The following is a 22,566-nucleotide window of genomic DNA, read 5'->3' as shown; positions in this document are numbered from 1 at the left end:
GCCTTATATGCGGCTGTCTTCCGCGGCGCTGTTCGAGCCGGGCGCTTCCAGCGCCGGCTTACTTTCGCTTTACTTCAGTGCCTTATCCGCGGCTTACAGCCGCGGCGCTGTTTCTAGCCGGGCACTTCGGCACCGGCTTACTTTCACTTTCGCCGGCCATGTCGGCCGGCGTTTAGGCCGCCCGCTCTATTATCTCGAGCGCTATGCGGACTGGACATGGTGCTCGGGACAAAGAGCGGGTGCCATGACAGTCCTTCTCGGACGGTCTTAGCTCCGCCCACAGGGCTGGGAGCTTCCAGGGGCGTGCAGCAGCCTCCAATCAGCGCCGTGGGCGCGATTTTCACAATGTTGGGGCCTGTTACTGGGTGCCTTACTTCGGGCACGCCCCTCCTTTTCTATTGGCTGGTCTTTTTTAGTCTCCTTAGCTGCACGGAGTGAGTTCTTCTCACCGCAGCTGACAGGTGACACAGACCAGGGTGAGAAGGCTAGTCTCTCTCTATCTTTTTCTCCACCATTAAGTCCGCTCCCAGTGCTGTTCCTCCCTCTAGTCAGAAACCTGGAACATCAGTGACATTATTTTTGTAAGCACTGTAATACCAAGATATCTGGCTCTGCTGAGCCCACTTGCCCTGCCTGCTCCACTGCTCCCCCAGACCCCCTGGCACCCCCTGATGCCCTTTCGGTCCCAGTGGGTTCAGCCGCTTCACCCCCTGAGTTTCTCCCTGGCCCAGTATATAGCTGACTTGACCCAAGTCTCCCGTTCGGTGGCTGAGGCCTCCCGGGTAGTGGTGTCCGCCCTGAAGGGGTCTTCCCTGCGCAGGACCTCTGAGAGGGCCCGCTCCTCGTCTCCTCATGCTTCACGCTCTCACAAGCGTACTAGGGGTGCCTCGTCTGACTCTTCCATTGAGTCTTCAGATAGACGTGAGCATTCCCCTCGTGGGTCCCGCCCCCCCTGTCATATGGGTACACACGTCGCTCCTCCAGAGAACGTTCTCGGAATCGCCGCTCTGCCATGTCAGAGCTGCGTACCCGGTCAGGGTCGCCCCCCTCCAGGACTGCCTCTACTCATTCATTTCCCCTGGTGAACTGGTGGACGAGGCTTCCGAGCCAGCATCTGACTCAGAGGACCGCTCGGACTCTATTGCAACGGTGAACTCATTGGTGACAGCCATAAGAGACACCTTTCACTTGGAGGACCCAGGATCTTCGGATGTCTATCCAGAAGTATCCTTTCATCGTGCTAAGCCAGCACCTCAAAGGTTCAGCTCTCACGCTGACTTTGACGACATTCTGGAATTTACATAGGAACATCCAGACAAGAGGTTCCCGGAAATCAAGACAATCCAAGAACGTTATCCATTTGTCATGGACTTTACTGCTAAGGTAGTTTCCCCTCCCTCAGTGGATCCACCAATCTCCCGGATCTTTAGGGCGACTACACTGCCCCTGGCAGTTACCGCTGCCTTCAAGGATCCCATGGACAAGATGGTAGAATCCTTAGCGAAGTTTGCTTCTGAAGCAGCTGGCTCTTCTCTTCTTCCCATCTTCGCCTCGACATGGGTGTCCAAGGCCCTGTCGGAGTGGTGCCAAAAGCTCCATCAGGATATCTTAGCGGGATCCCCCCCAGTGGATCTATCTGCTCTGGCTCTCCAATGCTCTAAAGCTGGGGACTTTCTGTGCACAGCTTCCACGTAGTCAGCCCGTTGTTCTGCCTTTGCTGTGGGTCACCTAGCGGCTCTCCGCCGCTTTATGTCGCTTAAAGCTTGGAATGCGGATGCCGCTTCCAAAAGATCTCTCTCTGAGCTTCCCTTTACGGGTGGCCGTCTTTTTGCCGAACGCCTCAATGAGATTATCTCCGAGGCAACGGGAGGTAAGAGTCCTTCTTACCTCAAAATAAGGCTCGCCCTTCTTCCCAATGGAATTCCTTTTTCCTTTCGGACATTTCGGACCTCTGGTTCCAGCTAAGGGTCCGGACAGGCGCCCTCGCGGGACAAGAAGGCTCCCTTGTGCCGGGCACTCCCGGCTTGGAAGTCGGACTCCAACCGGTCCGGCCGTTTTACGCCCAAATCGGGCAACCGCAAGCCCACTTCTGCATGCAGTGAGGCTCCCACCCGCGGTTTCTTTCGGGTGGGAGGTCGTCTCTTGTTTTCCGAGACATCTGGATTTCACACATTCAGGACTCTGGGGTCAGGGATGTGGTGTCCAACGGTTACTGGATCGAATTTGCCTCCCTTCCGAGGGATCGCGTTTTTCGATCCCGGGCCCCCCGGTCTCCTCCTTTGGCGAAACAATTTCGAGCTGCTCTCCAGTCTCTGCTTTTCCAGGGGGTTATCGTCCCCATTCCTCCAGGGGAACGTTTTCGGGGTTTCTATTCAAATTTTTTTGTGGTCCCCAAGATGGACGGTTCTGTGCGACCAATCCAACTGTCACCTTCTCATGGAATCTCTCCGTTCGGTGGTGGCGTCCCTGGAACAAGGGGAGTTCCCTTCATCGGGGGACATCAAGGATGCCTACCTCCATGTGACAATATTTCCGGGCCATCATCGGTACCTCCGCTTGCGGTTCCAGAGGGACACTTTCAATTCGTAGCCCTCCCCTTTGGTTTGGCCACGGTTCCTCGGGTCCTTACAAAGATCCTTGTGCCAGTGTTGGGCCTGTTTGGTCGAGGGGAATCTCGGTGATATCCTATCTGGACGACCCTCTCATCAAGGCTCCGACCAGAACCCAGACTCTGGAGAATCTGGACGTCACTCTCCACTCTCTGACTCACTTCGGGTGGATGGTCAACCGGGACAAATCAGTCTTCTGTCCTACCCAGTCTCTGACCTTCCTGGGACTTCGATTCGACGGCCTCTGCCCGCATTTGTCTTCCGCCAGACAAACGTCTGGCGCTCTGGTCGGGGGTCCGCTCCCTTCGGACCCAGGTATCAGTCTCCATCTGCACAGTATGGACGTCCTGGGTCGGGTGGTGGCAACTATGGAGGCCGTACCCTTTGCCCAGTTTCATTACCGCCCTTTTCAACTGGCGATTCTGTCTCGATGGAACAGGTCTCCTCTGTCCCTCGATCGTCAGATTGTTCTCCCTCGCAGGGTCCGTCAGTTTCTGCTCTGGTGGCTCCCCTTCCCCCTTCTTCTCCAAGGGTGGTCATTTCTTCCCCTTCTCTGGCAGGTTGTTACAACGGTTGCCAGCCTGTCGGGCTGGGGCGGCGTGTTCAGGGATTGGACGGTCTAGGGACTCTGGTCTCCCCTGGAGACCCTTTTTCCGATAAACATATTGGAATTATGGGCGATTCTTCTTTGTCTTCTTCATTGGGAGTCCCGTCTTCAGTCTCGTCCTGTCCGCGTTCAGTCGGACAACGCCACGGCCGTGGCTTACATAATCGACAGGGCGGCGCTCGCAGCTCGGCAGCCATGGCCGAGGTGACCAAGATTCTCACCTGGGTGGAGAGTAAGGTTCCGGCCTTTTCAGCATTTCACATTCCGGGAGTGTTCAACTGGAAAGCCGACTTCCTCAGTCGGTCCTCACCCGACCCCGGCAAGTGGTCTCTTCATCCGGAGGTCATCGCGCAGCTCTGCGACCTCTGGGGCTTTCCGGACGTGGACCTCTTCGCATTCCGGCACAATAGGAAGATCCTTCGTTTGTGTCCAAGTTCCGGGACCCTCAGGCTCTGGCCGTGGACGCCCTAGTGATTCCTTGGGCGGAGTTCGCCCTACCTTATCTGTTCCCTCCTCTTCCGCTCCTTCCTAGGGTGCTGAGGAAGCTCAAGGCAGAGGACGACTTCGCCTTTTCTGGTAGCTCCAGATTGGCCCCGAATGTCGTGGTACGCCGACGTAGTCAGGCTCCTGGACGACGCTCCTCTGCTCCTTCTGCTCTGCCCGGTCCTACTCTCTCGGGGTCCTCTTGCCACCCCAATTTACAGTCGCTGCATTTGTTGGCGTGGCGGTTGAGACCGCAGTTTTGTGGGCCTGCGGGTTCTCTTCCCAAGTCATTCACACCATGCTCTAGGTTTGTAAGCCCTCCTCCGCACCAATTTACCACCGTACTTGGCGGTTTTATTTTCGTTGGTGTGCAGCTCAGGACTTCTCCCCGGTGACCTTGTCGGTTCCCCGTCTTCTCTCCTTTTTTTGCAGTCGGGGTTGGAACTGGGGTTGTCTCTCAGTTTCCTTAAAGGTCAGGTTTCGGCCCCTGGTTTCTATTTTTCATGTCCGGACCTTCATGCAAGGAGTGGTGCACGCTGCCTTTCTTCATTTCTGGTGATCCACCAGGACAGGTCGTTTTCCGGCCAGTTCCTTCCTTTTTGCCTAAGGTGGTCTCGGCCTTTCTTCTCATTGTGGACATTGTCCTCCCGTCCTTTTGTCCGGCTCCTTCTCATCTTAAGGAGCGCTTACTACACAAGCTGGATGTAGTTTTGGTTTGTTCGGTCTTATCTCTCCATCACTTCTTCGCTTCGTCAGTGTGATTCCTTTGTCATCCTTATGGAAGGGCGTCGCAAGGGACAACCTGCTTCCAAGGCCACCATTTCCCGGTGGATTCGGTCCGCCATTGCGGAAACCTATCGCTGTAAGGGGAAGATTCCTCCTTTCAGGGTTGTGGCTCATTTCACACGTTCTGTTGGGCTTTCTGGGCTCTCCAGAATAGAGCCTCGGCCTCGCAGATTTGCAAGGCGGCTACCTGGTCGTCTTTGCACACTTTCTCGAGGTTTTCCGAGTTCATACTTTCGCATCGGCTGATGCTAGTCTGGGTCGTAAAGTGTTGCAGGCGACAGTGGATCGTCCGTCTGCCTGATTACTTATTACTTACTGATTATTACACCCAAGGGATGGCTTTGGTACGTCCCACGGTCTGTGTCCCCCAATGGAGCCAATAGAGAAAAGGAGATTTTTATTGTAAAATCTCTTTCTCGAAGGATCCATTGGGGGACACAGCTCCCACCCTTTTTTGGGTTTTTCCTTTGGTTCTCTGTCCGAGCGTGTGTTCAGTTGTGTTTTTTCTTCTGGTTCTCGGACAGTTTTGGGTTTTTCTTTGCCATATTGGTCTCCTCCTATTGCTCTGGAACTTAAAGTGACTAGCTCAGAGCCTGAAGGCGCGTATATCCTGACTTTTTTTGTTACCATAGTGTCACACCTCCTAGAGACAGCAAGATACACCCACGGTCTGTGTCCCCCAATGGATCCTTCGAGAAAGAGATTTTACGGTAAGTGTTAAAAAATCTCCTTTTGCGCCGTGATCTGAAGTTATTAGGGGTACCATTTTTGTATTGATCAGACTTTTTGATCGCTTTTTATTTCTAAAAGGAGACCAAAAATACGCTATTTTGGACTTTGGAATTTTTTCGCGCGTACGCCATTGACTGTGCAGTTTCATTAACGATATATTTTTATAGTTCGGACATTTCCCCACGTGACGATACCACATATGTTTATTTTTATTATGGTTACATATTTTTTATATGGAATTTGGGAAAAGGGGGGTAATTTAAACTTTTAATAAGGAAGGGGTTAATGTGTGTGTTTGTAAACTTTTTATTTCACTTTTTATTTCTACACTTTTAGTCCCCTTCGGGGACCTTTAGGAGGAATCATTAGATTCCTCATACAGATCAATGTGGTTTTATAAAACCACACTAATCTGTGTGCTCTGCGCTCGATTGATAAAGCCTGGCCCTGCCAGGCTTTATCATTCAGAGCGCAGGAGCCGGCAGTGAAGGAGAGGTAAGCCCCCCGGCTACCTCAGCAGTGGATACCCATTTCCCCCCCGTGCGCGATCACGCTGCGGGGGGGGGGGGGGGCGATCCACCCCACTGGACCATCAGGGAGCATCTAAATGTCCCTTTATATGCTGCTGTCAACTTTGACAGCAGCGATCTAAAGGGTTACAAGATGCATGTCGGCTATTAATGCCGGCCCCCAGCTACAGGAATCAGCTGGGGGCCGCGCGGTATGACGCGGGTTCGAGTCGGGAGCCTGCGCCATACACCGCTTGACGTCTCAGGTTTCAGCCTTAGGTGCCCTGTATAATGTATAAATTGCAGATCATCCATGGATAGTCAGATTCTTTTAAGCAGTCAGAAGGCTCTCTGTGCCTAATTTTCCTAGAGCCCCTTCTTGGGACCTGTCCCTGGTTCTGAGAGCTTTCTTGTCAGAACCTTTTGAACCAATTGACACTATTCCTTTAAAAAATTTAGTTCTGAAAACAGTCTTATTGGTTGCATTTACTTCGACCAGGAGAGTAGGGGATCTGTCTGCCCTTTTCAGCATAGAACCTTACACTAAAGTCTTAGAGGATAGTATAGTGTTTTACCCAGATCCTGCTTATCTCCCTAAAGTAGTCTCTACCTTTCATGTTTCTCAAACATAGTTCTGCCTTCTTTTTGTGATAAACCATCTAATGATGAAGAGAGAGCTTTCCATTCCCTAGATGTTAGACAGTGTGTCCTCCAATATCTAGACAGAACTAAAGATTTTAGGAAATCATCAGCTTTGTTTGTTCAGTTCGCAGGAAAAAATAAAGGCAGCAAAGCTACTAGAAATACCATAGCTAGATGGATCAGACAATCCATCTCTCTAGCTTATTCAGCTTTAGGATTAGATCCTCCGGTTGGACGTAAATCCCACTCTACTAGGTCTGTAGCCTTATCTTGGGCTGAGAAGCAGGGTGCTTCTATAGAACAGATCTGTAGAGCTGCCACGTGGTCTTCTCCACATACTTTCTTTCGTCACTATAGGGTGAATGTGAATGTGGGTATTTCCTCTTCTCTTGCCTTTGGACGTAAAGTCTTACAGTCTGTCATCCCACCCTAGGTTGTATCTCTGATATTCTCTCAGGTGGTGCTGTCATGGCGAAGGGGAAAGCTGGTAATTACTCACCAGTAATGTTGTTTCCCCAAGCCATGACAGCACCATGGCATTTCCACCCTATGTTTATGGTGTTATTTTTTCCTACACTTGGGTTGGTGGTCACCTTTTTCTGGTTATTATGTTTTATATATGTATATACTAATTTAACAGGGCTCTTCTGGTCTCGGAAATTCACTGAGGCTGGAGAGAAGGGCTCTTCAGGTTTCCTTTCCCTAGGGGCAGAGTCCCTCTCTCAGGTGGTGCTGTCATGGCTCGAGGAAACAACATTACCGGTGAATAATTACCGGCTTTTTGGCAGGGGAATTTCTTCCACAGACCCCATTGACTTCAATTAATTAAGGGTGGTTTTGACATGGTGTGACCCAAATTGTTTTCCACCGGAGTACCCCTTAAATTTTTCCATAAAATGTGCATCAAAAGAGAAATTTTTTTTTTAGGTGAAATTGCATGGTGAAAGCTTAAAATTGCAGGAGTCCAATGAGGGGTCACTTACTTAAATATGTCCAGTAAATTCAGAGATATGTCCCCCAGAAGACCATCTGCTAAATTCAGTGAATTGCCCCACCTCCTGCACGTGATTCACTGAATTTAGCAGAGGATTTTCTGGTGGACATATCACAGGACCTACTGGACATATTTGGGTAGGTAACCCCTGATATGACCCCGTGTCATATCGGGTTGGTCCCAGCATGTAACTGAAGCCGAGACCGCTGTGCCGCGTGCTATAAACCCTTTAGACACGGCATTCAAAGTTAAATGCCGCGTCTAAAACTAAAGTAAAAGCTTCCCGGCTGCTCAGTGGGGCTGATCGGGACCACCGTAGGTCCTCTTACCTTCCTCTGGTGCGTCCGTTCGGCGATTGATTGCTCCAAGCCTGAGATGCAGGCTTGAACAATCGACCGCCGCTAACACTGATCAGTACAAAGCTATGGCTTTGCAGTGATCAGTGTAAAAGATCAGTGTGTGCAGTGTTATAGCCTCCTATGGGAGCTATAACACTGCAAAAAAAAAAGTGTAAAAAAAAGTTCATAAATGTGATTTAACCCTTTCCCTAATAAAAGTCCAAATCGCCCCCCTTTTCCCATTAAAAAAACATGTAAATAAAAATAAATATAAACATATGTGGTATCGCTGCATGCGTAAATGTCTGAACTATTAAAATATATCATTAATTCAACCACACGGTCAATGGCGTACACGCAAAAAAATTCAAAAGTCCAAAATAACGTATTTTTGGTGACTTTTTATATCATGAAATAATGAATAAAAAGCGATCAAAAAGTCAGATCAATGGTATAAAAATGGTACCACCAGATCACGGCGCAAAAACTGAGCCCTCATACCGCCCATACATGGTAAAATAAAAAAGTTATAGGGGTCAGAATATGACAATTTTAAACGTATACCATATTTTTCGCCCTATAGGACGCACCGGCGTATAAGACGCACCCAATTTATAGGTGCAAAATAAAAAAAAATAAAGATTTTGAACCCAATAGTGGTCTTCAACCTGCGGACCTCCAGATGTTGCAAAACTACAACTCCCAGCATGCCCGGACAGCCAACGGCTGTCCGGGCATGCTGGGAGTTGTAGTTTTGCAACATCTGGAGGTCCGCAGATTGAAGACCAATGCATAGGAGGTAATACTCACGTGTCCCTGCCGCTCCGGACCCGTCACCGCTGCCCTGGATGTCGCTCCATCGCTGTCGCTCTGGAACGTCTCTGCTGCCGGCCGGGTATCCTCACTCTCCGTCGCCGCCATCACGTCGTTACGCACGCCGACGCACGTACGCGACGACGTGATGACGAGGAAGGAGAGCGCCGGCATACAGGGGATCACTGAATGGAGAAGACACCGAGGAGGCAGGTAAGGTCCCCCCCCAGTGTCCTGTAAGCACTAACCCGCCTATTCAGTCGGGCTGTTCGGGACCGCCGCAGTGAAATCGTGGCGGTCCCGAACAGCCCGACTGAACAGCCGGGTTAGTGTCACTTTCCTTTCAGACGCGGCGGTCAGCTTTGATCGCCGTGTTTGAAGGGTTAATACCGTTGATGGCCGCAGGGACCGCCGCGATAGGGGTGTATTCGCCGTATAAGACGCACCGACTTTTTCCCCCCAGTTTTGGGGAAGAAAAAGTGCGTCTTATACGGCGAAAAATACGGTACATTTTCCTGCATGTAGTTATGATTTTTTCCAGAAGTACGAAAGAATCATACCTATATAAGTAGGGTATGATTTTAATCCTATGGACCTACAAAATAAAGATATGGTGTAATTTTTACTGAAAAATGTACTGCATAGAAACGGAAGCCCCCAAAAGTTGCAAAATGGAATTTTTTCTTCAATTTCGTCGCACAATGATTTTTTTCTGTTTCGCCGTAGATTTTTGTGTAAAATGACTGATGTCAATGCAAAGTAGAATTGGTGGCGCAAAACATAAGCCATCATATGGATTTTTAGGTGCAAAATTGAAAGGGTTATGATTTTTAAAAGGTAAGGAGGAAAAAACTAAAGTGCAAAAATGGAAAAACCCGTGGTCCTTAAGGAGTTAAGCCATTCACCATGCACGATCAAAAATGTTATACTTTAATAGTTCGGACAATTCCGTACACGGTTATACCAAATATGTTTGTTTTTATTTTGTTTACATTTTTGTTAACACCTTAACCTCTAGGATACGCCCTGCATCCCCGATCCTTAAAGGGGTACTCCGGTGAAAACCTTTTTTCTTTTAAATCAACTGGTGGCAGAAAGTTAAACATATTTGTAAATTACTTCTATTAAAAAATCTTAATCCTTCCAGTACTTATTAGCTGATGAATGCTACAGAGGAAATTCCTTTCTTTTTGGAACACTGATGACATCACGACCACAGTGCTCTCTGCTGACATCTCTGTCCATTTTAGCAACTGTGCATAGCAGATGTATGCTAAGGGCAGCATGGTGGCTCAGTGGTCGTCAGCAAAGAGCACTGTGCTCGTGATGTCATCAGAAAGAATTCCAAAAAGAAAAGAATTTCCTCTGTAGTATTCAGCAGCTAATAAGTACAGGAAGGATTAAGATTTTTTAATAGAAGTAATTTACAAATCTGTTTAACTTTCTGGCACCAGTTGATTTATAAAAAAAACGGAGTACCCCTTTAAGGACTCAGGGTGTACCTGTACGCCCTGGTCCAATTTTACGGGTTTAAACCATTCTCACCGGCGGAGAACGGGTTAAACCCGGTGGGTCCCAATTGCTACGGACAGCCAGGACCCACGGCTAATGCCGGGCACGGCCGATCGGGCCGATGCCCGGCATTAACCCTTTAGACGCCGCAATCAAAGTTGATCGCGTTTTCTAAAGAAAAAGTAAATGAATCCTGGCAGCTCAGGGGAGCTGATCGCGACTAAAGTCGGTAAAAAAATAAAAAAGTGTAAAAAATTTTTTTTTTTTTATAAAGGTTCATTGACCCCTTCCCTATTAAAAGTTTAAAGGGGTATTCCAGGAAAAACTTTTTTTTATATATATCAACTGGCTCCAGAAAGTTAAACAGATTTGGAAATTACTTCTATTAAAAAATCTTAATCCTTTCAGTACTTATGAGCTTCTGAAGTTAAGGTTGTTCTTTTCTGTCTAAGTGCTCTCTGATGACACCTGTCTCGGGAAACACCCAGTTTAGAAGAGGTTTGCTATGGGGATTTGCTTCTAAACTGGGCATTTCCCGAGACAGGTGTCATCAGAGAGGACTTAGACAGAAAGAACAACCTTAACTTCAGAAGCTCATAAGTACTGAAAGGATTAAGATTTTTTTATAGAAGTAATTTACAAATCTGTTTAACTTTCTGGAGCCAGTTGATATATATAAAAAAAAAGTTTTTTCCTGGATAACCCCTTTAAATCACCCCCCCTTTTCCCATTTTTTCAATAAAATAATGTAATAAAGAATAAAAATAATCATGTGGTACCGCCGCGTGCATAAATGTCCGAACTATTAAAATATAATGTTAGCTAAACCACACGGTCGATGGCGTACACATAAAAAAATACCAAAGTCCAAAATTCAGCATTTTTGGTTACGGTTACAAAGATACCCAATTTATGTAGGTCTTATTTTATTTTACTAAAAAAAATTACATACACCAAAATTAGATTGTTTAAAATTGTCATCTTCTGACATCTATAACTTTTTAATTTTTCTGCATATGGAGGTATATGAGGGCTACTTTTTTGAGCCTTGGTCTGTAGTTTTAATTGGTACCATTTTTGTTTTAATGGGACTTTTAATTCATTTTTAATGGTATATGAAGTGACCAAAAATGCACAATTTTGGACTTTGGTATTTTTTTGCGTGTACGCCATTGACTGTGTGAAAAGGGTGGTGATTCAAACTTTTATTAGGGAAGGGGTTAATTCACTTTAATGTTTTTTTTTACACGTTTTGCTTATATATAGGGCTATACCATGCAATCTTTTGATTGCATACACTGTTCCATGCTATGCCATAGCATAGCATTGATCAGTGTTATTGGTGCTCTGCTGCTTCAGCCTGCATGGCTGGCTGGAAGCAGCAGAGGACCGATCCGACGGCAAGGAGGCAGGTAAGGGCCCTCCCGCCATCCTCTCAGCTGATCGGGACATCGCAATTTCATTGCAATGGTCAGCTTTGATTGCGGCGTCTAAAGGATTAATGCCCGGCATTAAAGGGGTGCTCCGGCGAAAAAATATGTTTTTTTTTTGTTTGTTTTTTAAATGAACTGGTGCCAGAAAGTTAAACAGATTTGTAAATGACTTCTATTAAAAAAGCTTTACCCTTCCAGTACTTTTTAGCAGCTGTATGCTACAGAGGAAATTATTTTCTTTTTGAATGTCTTTTTTTTCTTGCCCACAGTGCTCTCTGCTGACACCTCTGTCTGTGTCAGGAACTGTCCAGAACAGCATAGGTTGCAATGGGGATTTTCTCCTGCTTTGGACAGTTCCTGATACTGGCATCAGGTGTCAGCAGAGAGCACTGTGGACAAAACAAAAAATAAATTAAAAAAGAAAAGAATTTCCTCTGTAGCATACAGCTGCTAAAAAGTACTGGAAGGGTAAAGATTTTTTAACAGAAGTCATTTAAAAATCTGTTTAACTTTCTGGCACCAGTTGATTTAAAAAAATAAAATAAAATTTCCACTGGAGTACCCCTTTAATCCTGGGTCCTGGCTACTGATAGCAGTTGGGACCCATCGGGTTTAACGCGCGCTCATACCATGAGCGTGTTTTAAACGCTGGTAACGGGACCATTGCGTACATGTACACCCTGCGTCCTTAAGAACTCGGGCGCAAGGCCGTACCTGTACTAGGCACTTCATTCGCAACAGGTTAATGGAGAATGGTAAAAGGGAGGTGATTTAAATTTTTTGTATGGAAGGGGTTTATTTATATTTGTAAAAAACAGTATTGGCTTTTTTATTAGGTCTCTTAGGGGACTCTATTGCTACAGCCTGGCAGGCTCTATCAAAAGAAGAGACCAGACAGCCACGGAGGCCTAGGTAAGGGCTCTGGCTGCCATGACAATGGATCTGTTGCATGCAATTGCATGCAGGCTGGAGATCCAAACCACTGCATCACCAATGTATCTTGCAACTGCCATTTAGATGCTGCTGTTAACATTAAGGGTACGTTCACACATACAGGATCCTGCGCAGATTTGATGCACAGGATTTGTAACTGCAGATTAGAAGCTGTGCTCAGTCAATTAGTTTACATTGAAATCTGCAGCAGCAAATCCTGTGCATCAAATCCTGCGCATCAAAGCTGTGTATGTGTGAACGTACCCTAACAGCAGGAATTAATAGCTGCCTGAGGAAATTGCTGCATGCTGGCTATAAGCAGGGACCCTCACCTGCTGAAATCAGCCCAGGACCGCCAGGTATAGAGCAATTTTAAGTCAGGATCCAACATTCTTCCTGGAATCTCTAATCATTTTAAACTTTTTATTTTTTTTTTTATAATAAATTCAATATATCAAAATATAAATTTTAATATAAACAATGGCACAGATTTATGAGAGAAAAACTGGGTTTATTAGCCCAAAGCAACCAATCACAGCTTAGCTTTCCTTTCCTGACAAGCTCTGGTAAAGTGAAGGCTGAGCTGTGATTGGTTGCTGTGGGAAAATCACTCTAGTTTTTCTCTCACACAGTTTGATAAATCTGGGCCAATATTTGTTGTAGAGAACACTTACCCCTCAATCAAACCCCTGAACCACCAATGATGCAGATTATAACTAGTTTATTGCCGCTGTCAGAGCAGCAGGTAGCCACCTTGGTCTGGAGTGGGATCGGCTACAGAGTTTGCTTTATACACCCTTAATGGTCCCATGTGGAAAATGTGTTTTTATGAGCTTAAAATATTTATGTGGTCTGACTACAGGGGTCAGACAAATAACTAAAACATTTTCATAGTCAGGTTGAACTCTACCTGGCACATCTTTCATCACTGGTAGCACCCACTCAGTTTTTTTCTCAGTTACAAAGCTTATATCGCTGTTGTGTTATGTCAGACCTAAGCTTTAAAGAAGAATAATTGTTAGTGAGCACCCGCTAGGGATGTCTGTGACCCGAGTTGATGGGTGATTTCAAATTTTCTTGCTCACATCTCAGTATGTTAAGATTGGAAAATATCTACAGACAGAAGTAACTGTGGTCACAAGACTAGAAATTTTGTGGTGGCTCCCAGGTTATTGTCAGCCCTTTCCAAAGTGTCCATCTTTTATAAAAATAAAAAAAATACTATTTTACTTACCTCCGCCTCCGTTTTTGCACTGATCCCCAGTTCTGCCTGTGGTCGGCACTCCAGCGTTACAGGAGCAGTGGGCATCAGGTGACTCCTGCAGTCAAAAAGTGACTTCAGTAAATGTATGTTCTGGTGCATTGTCACGTACCGGCAGGACTGGTAGTGGATCCTCTGAACCAGAGAGGCGATGACGCGGGTTGTACCAGAGGACCGGTTCTAAGTGGTTACTGGTTTTCATCAGAGCCCGCCGCAAGGCGGGATGGGCTTGCTGCGGCGGTAACCACCAGGTCGTATCCTCCAGTAGCAACTCGACCTCTCTGGTGGCTGATATGGCGTGGTACACAGGGAGCAGGCAAGAGCGTAGTCGGAAGGGAACGCTTTCTCAGAGGCACAAGGCACAAAGATCCGGCAAGGGCAGGTGCCTTTTATTGGAAAATCACAATGGGAGGTGTGGAACCAGCGCACCAATTACCGGAGACCGGAGTGCTCGCTGTGACATGCATGAAGTACCAGGATACCATGACGTACATTTATGTACAATGGGAGAGATTTATCAAAACCTGTGCAAAGGAAAAGTTGACCAGTTGCCCATAGCAACCAATCAGATCGCTTCTTTCATTTTGCAGAGGCCTTGTTAAAAATGAAAGAAGCGATCTGATTAGTTGCTATGAGCAACTGGTCAACTTTTCCTCTGCACATGTTTTGATAAATCTCCCCCAATGTCCTTAAGAGGTTAAAGGAGCATGAAAATTAAGGTTTGTGTCACCAGACTTGAATATTATTGAGCCTAAGTCCCTGAGAATATAGTTAGAAGTAGATTCTTGTCACCCGCTTGCCTCAAGGAATTCCCATCTGTATTAGTTGATGAGTAAAACAAAATTCACATAAAACTTTTTTTTTATATTTGTCTATTCCTTGATGTATTTCAGCTGTAATAAGTGTAAAAGGGGGTCCTACCTACCCCTAATTATAAAAAAAAAGTCTGATCTGTTAATGTTTTAATTTTCTCCAAACTCTATTTGTTTTAGACCAGTTTTACATTAACATATGATGCTCATGTAAAACCATGGTTGTAATGACTTGACCGGCCTGACCGTGGTTCTAATGACCTGAACCGACAGCATCCTAGGCATCTGAGATGCTGTCACTTTGGGTCATTAGACCCAGGGTCAGGCACAGACTTTTGGTCATAATATAGACATAGAAATGCAGCCATGTTATGTAACTGGCCTTAGAAGTACAAACATGTGGAATTTAAAAAAGTATACCGTATATATTTTAAAGGGGTAGTCCAGTGGTGAAAAACTTATCCCCTATCCTAAGGATAGGGGATAAGTTTGAGATCGCGGGGGTCCGACCGCTGGGGCCCCCTGCGATCTCTCTGTACGGGGCCCCGGCTCTCCGCCGAGATAGCGGGTGTCGACCCCCGCACGAAGCGGCGGCCGACACGCCCCCTCAATACATCGCTATGGCAGAGCCGGAGATTGCCGAAGGCAGCGCTTCGGCTCTGCCATAGAGTTGTATTGAGGGGGCGTGTCGGCCGCCGCCTCGTGCGGAGGTCGACACGCCCCCTTCCCGCGGGCTGTCGGGGCTCCGTACAGGAGATCGCAGGGGGCCCCAGCGGTCGGACCCCCCGCGATCTGCAACTTATCCCCTATCCTTAGGATAGGGGATAAGTTGCTCACCACTGAATCACCACTGGACTACTCCTTTAAGTAAGCATAACACATACCAACTAACAAAGTGTAATGTGTCATCTCAAAGTTATTTGGAGAATTGAAACAGGGCAACACAAAAAAAGGAGAAATAAAAAGATTTTGTTTTGAAAAGGAAAAAGAACATAAAAAGCTGTATAAATTGCCATAATCGTAACAATCCATAGAATAAAGATAACAATTTTTGTTGCACAGTGAACCCAACAAAAAAATTATTAAAAAAAACACCACAAATGTTCCAATTATTCACACTTTTTCCCCACAAAACGCTACATGTATCAACAAAAATATCAGCAAAAACAGAAAGTAATCAGCAAGAAATGCAATGTGTGAACACTGTCTCAGTAAAAGGTGTATAAATACTATATCCTGATCCCATAAAGAGATCGGATTGAGCTAGGAGGGGATCTGGTATGTTATGATTCCTCCTGTCCACAGAAAGTCAGAGTATGACATCATGTTGTAACCATTAGGCACTGGAAGATTTGGAGACTAAAACTTGTGATCACATGACCAATCAGAATAATAAACACATGGATGCAGCTGCACTGGAATAAAACAGATGGCTAATGATGCATAATATTGGCAAAAAACGTAATCTGTTTTTTTAACCTCTTGAGGACGAAGGGTGTACCTATATGCCCTTGTTCCTCTCCCCTTCTATGACGCACGCTAAGGAGCTGAGCGCGGGTTAAAGCGTGGTGGTCCCGGGGGCTATCTGTCACTGGGACCCGTGGCTAATGCCGGACATCACCGATCACAGTGATGCTCTGCATTAACCCCTTAAACGCCTCGATCAAAGTTGATCGCGGCATCTAAAATGTAAAAACTTCTAAAGATTGCATGTAATAGTGGATTATAAAATTGTGTATTAAAAAAAAGTTAATAAAAGTGATTTAACCCCTTCCCTAATAAAAGTTTAAATCACCCCCCCCCTTTTTCCATAAAAAAAAAAAAAAAAAAAAAAAAAATTATATATATATATATATATATATATATATATATATATATATATATTATATATATACCATGTAAATAAAAAAAAACATATGTGGTATCGCCATGTGTGTAAATGTCCGAACTATAAAATGTAATGTTACTTTAACCACACGGCCAATAGCGTATACGTAAAAAAAAAATACCAAAGTCCAGAATTGTGTATTGTTGGTCACTTTGTATACCCTAAAAAATGTATAATAAGTGATCACATCAAAAATGGTACCGATAAAAACTACAGATACTACACGCCGCAAAAAATGAGCCCTCATACATCCCTGTATACGGAAAAATAATAAAGTTATAGGGGTCAGAAGAGGACATTTTTAAGCATGCTAACTTTTGTACAACATTTTTTTTTTTTTTTTGTTAAAGAAGTAAAACAAAATAAAACCTATAGAAGTTGGGTATCATTTTAATCATATCGACCTACAGAATAAATAGAAGGTGTCTTATGTACGGAAAAGTGCACTGCAGGGTTTTTTTTCTTCTTCAATTTTGCCCCGGAATTTTGCGCAGATTTGATGCACAGGATTTGTAACTGCAGATTAGATGCTGTGCTCAGTCATTTTGTTTACATTGAAATCTGCAGCAGAAAATCTTGTGCATCAAATCTGCATACGTGTGAACGTACCCTAAAAGTTAATCAGAAGAACTAGAAAAAGTCTCAGTGTAGCCCTATCATTATGCCATCCATACACAGGCTAGGAGAATTGAAGGGACATCTGCATGCAGCCGAAGTTATGCTGTACACAGATCACAAGGGTTGTATCACAGCTGAAGAACACAGCTGCAGCACATCTGGAAGAGAGAAGAAGGTGAGAAATTAGGGGGAGATTTATCATTGCCTTCCTGACATTTTATTGGCTGAAACTTGGCTCAAAAATACACAATTTCAAAATAGACAGCTTTGGCAAAAGTGACTGTGAAATGCAGTGCTTTATTTTTGACTATGCAGTGGCCGAGATTTTTTAACTGTGTCTTGTTCAAAAAGGCGCAAAAATAATGTACAAATGTGCAAAAAAAACAAAAACAAATTCATACCACCTCTGCCTTGCCTTTAGAATAATGACATCCTACCTCTGAGGAGCAGGAGAGGTTTGCTATGGGGATTTGCTCCTACCCTGGACAGTTCCAGACATGGGCAGAGGTGTCAGCAGAGAGCACTGTGGTCAGATAGAAAAGAACAACTCAACTTCCTCTGTAGTATAAAGCAGCTGATAAGTACTGGAAAGATTAGGATTTTTAACAGGTTTTTTCATTTTTGCTTTCCTTTTTTCCTCCTGATCTTCAAAAAATCCTAACGTTTTCAATTTTCCACCCACAGACCCATATGAGGACTTTTTTTTTTTTTTTTTGCGTCACCAATTTTACTTTGTAATGACATCAATCATTTCACCGCAAAATCTACAGCGAAACCAGAAAAAAAAATATTTGTGGGGCTAAATTGAAAAAAAAAATAACAAATGGCATTTTGTAACTTTTGGGGGCTTCCGATTCTATGTAGAGCACTTTTTTTTTTTGTAAAATGACACCTTATCTTTATTCTGTAGGTCCATACAAATAAAATGATACCCAATTTATATAGGCTTGATTTTGTTTTACTTCTGTTAAACAATTATAACTTTATACACAAAAATTAGTAAGTTAAAAATTTCCTCTTCTGACCCCTATAACTTTTTTATTTTTCCGTGTACAGGGATGTTTGAGGGCTCAGTTTTTGCACCATGATCTGAAGTTTTTATCTGTACCATTTTTCTTTTGATGGGACTTTTTGATCGGTTTTTATAAAAAAAAAATGTGGGTGACCAAAAATACACAATTTTGGACTTTGGTATTTTTTTACATATACGCCGTTGACCGTGCGGTTTAATTAACATATTTTAATAGTTCGGACCTTTATGACCACATATGTTTATTTTTATTATGTTTATATATTTTTTATATGGAATTTGGGAAAAGGGGGGTGATTTAAACTTTTAATAAGGAAGGGGTTAATGTGTGTTTTTTTAACTTTTATTCAACTTAGGGGACTTTTAGGAGGAATCATTAGATTCCTCATACAGATCAATAGAGTTCCATAGAACTCCATTGAACTGTGTGCTCTGCACTCTATGGATAAAGCCTGGTCTAGCTAGGCTTTATCAATCAGAGAGCCCGGACCAGCGAAGAAGGAGAGGTAAGCCCTCTGGCTACCTCAGCAGTGGATCGCCCCACCCTGGACCACAGGGAGTGTTTAAATGTGCCTTTAGACGCCGCTGTCAGCTTTGACAGCCGCCATCTAAAGGGTTTTAGCCGTCCTTGGCGATCGCCACATGTCGGCTATTAACGCCGACCCTCAGCTACAAGAATCAGCTGGGGGCCCGCTGGTATACATGGTTAACGGCACAAGGACGTGTATATATGTAATTGGTCGGTAACCAGTTAAATAGAAGTAATTTATAAATCTGTTTAACAGTTGATATGGAAAACATTTTTTTTCCACCCGAGCACCCCTTTAAACATGAAAAGTCTATTGCTACAAACTAGTACCTCAAAAAACAGGACATCAAGTTTCTTCATAAGCAGGTTCAGCATCTATAGTTAATGGCTTATCTCAAAGATAATACCCTTTGAAAGTTCTAACAAATGTGGTAGTGAGGTAGCTAAATTTGTACATTATTGTGTGCCCAATACTAAGATCCCCAATTGGCACATACTGAAAAAGCTTATCTATTACATGCTCTTCTCCCCACTCTGCATCTGTAAGACCTGGACAGTCCTATAGACTTACAGTCATGGCCGTAAATGTTGGCACCCCTGACATTTTTCAAGAAAATTAAGTATTTATCACAGAAAATTATCACAGCAACACATGTTTTGATATACACATGTTTATTCCCTTTGTGTGTATTGGAACTAAACCAAAAAAGGGAGGAAAAAAAGAAAATTGGACATAATGTCCCTCCATACTCCATAAATTGGATTGGACAAAATTATTGGCACCCTTTCAAATTGCGAATAAATAAGATTGTTTCAAGCATGTGATGCTCCTTTAACCCCTTAAGGACTCAGGGTTTTTCCGTTTTTGCACTTTCGTTTTTTCCTCCTTACCTTTTAAAAATCATAACCCTTTCAATTTTCCACCTAAAAATCCATATTATGGCTTATTTTTTGCGTCGCCAATTCTACTTTGCAGTGACATTAGTCACGGCTAAACGGAAAAAAAAATCATTGTGCGACAAAATCGAAAAAAAAACGCCATTTTGTAACTTTTGGGGGCTTCCGTTTCTACGCAGTGCATATTTCGGTAAAAATTACACCTTATCATTATTCTGTAGGTCCATACAGTTAAAATGATACCCTACTTATATAGGTTTGATTTTGTCGCACTTCTGGAAAAAATCATAACTACATGCAGGAAAATTTATACGTTTAAAAATGTCATCTTCTGACCCCTATAACTTTTTTATTTTTCCACGTACGGGGCGGTATGAGGACTCATTTTTTGCGCCGTGATCTGAAGTTTTTATTGGTATGATTTTTGTTTTGATCTGACATTTTGATCACTTTTTATTCATTTTTTAATGTTATAAAAAGTTACCAAAATACGCTTTTTTGGACTTTGGAATTTTTTTGTGCATACGCCATTGACCGTACGGCTTAATTAATGATATATTTTTATAGTTCGGACATTTACGCACGCGGCGATACCACATATGTTCATTTTTATTTTTTTTTACACTGTTTTATTTTTTTTATGGGAAAAGGGGGGTGATTCAAACTTTTATTAGGGAAGGGGTTAAATGACCTTTATTAACACTTTTTTTTTACTTTTTTTTTGCAGTGTTATAGGTCCCATAGGGACCTATAACACTGCACACACTGATCTCTCATCCTGATCACAGGTGTGTATTAACACGCCTGTGATCAGCATTATCGGCGGTTGACTGCTACTGCCTGGATCTCAGGCACGGAGCAGTCATTCGTCGATCGGACACCGAGGAGGCAGGTAAGAGCCCTCCCGGTGTCCGATCAGCTGTTCGGGACGCCGCGATTTCACCGCGGCGGTCCCGAACAGCCCGACTGAGCAGCCGGGATACTTTCAGTTTCACTTTAGAAACGGCGGTCAGCTTTGACCGCCGCTTCTAAAGGGTTAATACCGCACATCGCCGCGATCGGCGATGTGTGGTATTAGCCGCGGGTCCCGGCCGTTGATTAGCGCCGGGACCCACGCGATATGATGCGGGATCGCGGCGCGATCCCGCTTCATATCGCGGGAGCCGGCGCAGGACGTAAATATACGTCCTGCGTCGTTAAGGGGTTAAACTCACCTGGGGCAAGTAACAGGTGTGGGCAATATAAAAATCACACCTAAAAGCAGATAAAATTGAGAGAATTTCACTTAGTCTTTGCATTGTGTGTCTGTGTGTGCCACAATAAGCATGGACAACAGAAAAAGGAGAAGAGAACTGTCTGAGGAAAATTGTGGAAAAATATCAACAATCTCAAGGTTACAATTCCATCTCCAGAGATCTAGATTTGCCTTTGACCACAGTGTGCAACATTATCAAGAAGTTTGCAACCCATGGCACTGTAGCTAATCTCTCTGGGCATGCATGGAAGAGAAAAATGTATGCAAGGTGTCAACACATGATAGTCCGGATGGTGGATAAGCAGCCCCAAACAAGTTCCAAAGATATTTAAGCTGTCCTGCAGGCTCAGAGAGCATCAGTGCCAGCACGAACTATCCGTCAACATTTAAATGAAATGAAGTGCTACGGCAGGAGACCCAGGAGGACCCCACTGCTGACACAGAGACATAAAAAAGCAAGACTACATTTTGCCAAAATGAGCTTGAGTAAGCCAAAATCCTTCTGGAAAAATGTCTTGTGGACAGATGAGACCAAGACAGAGCTTTTTGGTAAAGCACATCATTCTACTGTTTACCGAAAATGGAAAAGGCACCCTTCCAATAAGAGAGACTTGGAGCAGTCTACACAAGTAGAGGGGTCCAACATTCCGGCTGAGAGGTGTAAGAAGCTTATTGGTGGTTATAGAAAGCGACTGATTTCAGTTATTTTTTTTCAAAGGGTGTGCAACCAAATATTAAGTTAAGGGTGTCAATAATTTTGACCAGCCCATTTTTGGAGTTTGGTGTGACATTATGTCCAATTTGCTTTGTTTCCTCCCTTTTTTGGTTTAGTTACACTACACACAAAGGGAATAAACATGTGTTTAGCAAAACATGCGTTACTGCAATCCTTTTCTGTGAGAAATACTTCATTTTCTTGAAACATTTCAGGGGTGCCAACATTTACGGCCATGACTGTACATTGTAAGTTCGTCTAGGTCATGTGATTGTTTCCCGGCTCATTTTCACTATTGAATCTGAACACTCAGACTCTGTCCATAAAAACTTTGGATATGTCTCTACAACAAATCAACAGTTTTTTTCAAATGACAGCTACACTTTTTGAAGGTACCTGTTTCCTATTGGCTGTTACTATTGGCTGGGACCAGCATGTAAATTAAATCTCTTACTCACCCCTGAACTTGCTGCAATTCTAGCTTCACCACCACTTTATTGTCCTATGAAGAAAGTGCAGTAATTACATCCCTGAACATAGGACGCTGTAGCCAATCACAGACCTCATTGGTCAGTTGTATTTTTTTTTTTTTAAGAACTCTGTGATAAGGTATTAATTGCAATGATTTAAAAATTGCTTGACTTTGCACTCCTCCACAACTATAGACCAATATTCCTGTAGCTACAGAAATCAGTTATGGGAACAACAGGGGAGATGTATCAAAACTTGTCCAGTGGAAAAGTTGCCCATAGCAACCAATCAGCTGGCTTCTTTCATTTTTAACAAGGCCTCTGCAAAATGAAAGAAGCAATCTGATTGGTTGCTAGGGGCAACTGGGTAACTTTTCCTTTGCACAGGTTTTGATAAATCTCCCCCAACATGTGAACCTTCATGTGCTGACCTGTTCTTGGGGCTGTAGGTAAGAGAAGTTCTTCAGTCAAACTCTGTTGCATGAAGCGATCAGGGCATGTTATGGATAAATCTTATTCATGATTTGCTTATCTGGCAAAAACTAAAAGCGGCTGACACCAAAAATCATTAGAACCTGCATTATCTTTTTTAACATAGGAACAGAAATGAGACCTGATTTACACACCTTGGTATGCCGTAATTATGTTCCCCCCAACACCCCTACCCCTTAATTCCCTGGTTGAACTTGATGGACATATG

At 44.2% G+C, this 22,566-nt stretch overlaps 1 protein-coding gene across 1 annotated transcript in view; it reads right to left on the bottom strand.

Moving 5' to 3' along the window:
- The window catches only part of MYH9 (myosin heavy chain 9), a 126,938-nt gene extending 105,062 nt beyond the window's left edge, over positions 1 to 21,876 (bottom strand). The window contains exon 1 of the mRNA XM_056523692.1: positions 21,855 to 21,876. The gene's annotated coding sequence lies outside the window, so the exon portion shown is untranslated. The remainder of the gene's footprint in view (positions 1 to 21,854) is intronic.
- Between the last annotated feature and the right edge of the window lie 690 nt (positions 21,877 to 22,566).

Source organism: Hyla sarda, chromosome 6 (assembly GCF_029499605.1).
Source record: "Hyla sarda isolate aHylSar1 chromosome 6, aHylSar1.hap1, whole genome shotgun sequence".
Taxonomy (NCBI): domain Eukaryota; kingdom Metazoa; phylum Chordata; class Amphibia; order Anura; family Hylidae; genus Hyla; species Hyla sarda.
The sequence above is the reverse complement of the archived record's forward strand: the minus strand, read 5'-3'. Positions and strand labels throughout refer to the sequence as shown.